Genomic DNA, 2079 nt, shown 5'->3' with positions numbered 1-2079 from the left:
TTCCACGTAGCTACAGGGACCTTATCGGCGTGCAGGACTGGGTGATCCTTGTTTTCACGAGTGCCTCTATATCACCACTTTGACTATCGAAGACTCCTGGTCTAGCGCAGGGGCTACTCTTGGCTTTTTTTTTTTAGCTCTACGTCGGTTATGGCAACCAACCGCACTAAAACCCCTCAGAGTACTTCCATTAAAGACTTGCTTCAAAAGCCGGACCAGAATGTTCGGTCATATGGGGGTGGCTCACCCCCCAGGGCCAGATCTCGGAAGCCTAGGCTGATAATCAGACTCCAGTGACTAAGGGGGATATACAACTGTTGCTGGCCGAGTTTCGTAAAGATATTGATGCGCTTTGCGAAGATTTCATGCGCACTCTTTCAGACCTCCACAAGTTGGTCCGGCAAGTAGACTTGCACCTGACAACAGTTGAATCAACTTCTGCTGACCAGGTTATGGAGAGCGTGGATTGCACAGCACATATTGAGAAACTCGAGGCAAACTACAATCTCTTGCAAGACAAACTGGACGATCTGGAAAATCGGTCCAGACGTAACAATGTTCGTATTAGGGGAATCAGAGCGGCCGTCCCCGCGTCAGATTTTGAGACACACGTCCAAGCTCTCCTCAGCCATCTCTTGGGCCCAGACTGTGATCAGCCGGTGCTCCTAGATCATACACACAGGGTGTTTTCACTGTAACAACAACAGAAAAATCTTCCTCCTGACGTCCTCACTAGGGTTCATTACTTTCATATAAAAGAGAAGATCATGCAAGCGGCTAGGCGACAGGAACCAGTGGTGTTCAGGGGAGACAACCTCTCCATATACCAGGGCGTGTCTACTCGCACAGTAGCCAGATGCAGAGAGTTCCAACATGTCACAGTCTATCCGCGTGAGCACAAAGTTGTCAACCGATGGGGTTTCCCTCTGCACCTACATTTTACTTACCAGGATAAATGAGTGGCAGCACGTACTCCGGTGGAGGCTGGCGAGGCACAAGGCCTGGCCTGTTATGCCTTCCCTGGTGGACTAGGGTGGGGGGCGTTGATATCCGAACTCAAAGAGTAAAAAGAAAAACGCCCGCAAGCAACATAGGGCGGATGCCCAGGCTCAGCACTGTGCTTCCTCAGATGATGATACACCTGCATGATGGTCGTGCCCGCCTGGAGACTGGACAGGATCACAATAGGAGGAGGTGAAGCACGGATGAGACTCTTATATATGTTATGGACTCTTGCTACATGGTTTTGAGTTTATACCCTTGATGGGTGGAGGAGCCCGAGTGTCATGGTGAGAATTGCCCCCTCACTTCTGTCTTCTCTCCTAGTATGAGGTTTTTTCTATTCCTTCCATGTTACACTGCTTGTTTTTCTCAGGTAGGCCCACACGGCCCCTACTCACACGGGGGCAAGTCTGGGCCCTTCATATTGGTGCATTAGGCACCTTTGTTTGGTTATTGTTTGATGTTTTACATATGTTTGGTTATATGTTCTTTGACACATTGACATGTCTAGGCCAATCTTATTTTGGAAAGACACTTGATGACCCCAGTGGTTGTTTCACTGGGATGCTGCTTTCTATCTTGTTAGCTTATGGCACTTAAGTTGGCTACTTTGAATGTACAGGGCCTTTATTCCCCCATCAAACGCAGGGTGCTGACTAACTAGCTTCATCATCGGGAAGTCAATGTCGCCTTCTCACAAAAGATACTTCTGCTTAGGGCAGACATTCAGCATCTGCAATCATGCTGGTACCCTACTCTTTCACTCATCTTACACTTCAAAAGCACAGGGGTGGCCCTGCTGTTTCGTAGGGGGCTTTCCTTCCGACCTGAAGCTACTCATAGGGATACAGAGGGGTATTTGGTGGTCATTAGAGTCTTCCTGGGTTCTTCTATAGTTACCTTAATGTCCGTCTAGAGTCTCACCACCAACGGAGACTCTTTCTACACTCCACTGTTTCCCACCTTCTCCCATTTTGCTTGTGGTTCTATTATTCTGGGGGGAGATCTAAACACCACACTCAATCCCTGCATTGATAGATCTGGAGAAAGAGTGGGTGGGAGACAACTTCCCTCTGC

The sequence above is a fragment of the Pleurodeles waltl genome, chromosome 12 (assembly GCF_031143425.1).
Source record: "Pleurodeles waltl isolate 20211129_DDA chromosome 12, aPleWal1.hap1.20221129, whole genome shotgun sequence".
NCBI lineage: Eukaryota > Metazoa > Chordata > Amphibia > Caudata > Salamandridae > Pleurodeles > Pleurodeles waltl.
This window is presented reverse-complemented; position numbering follows the sequence as displayed.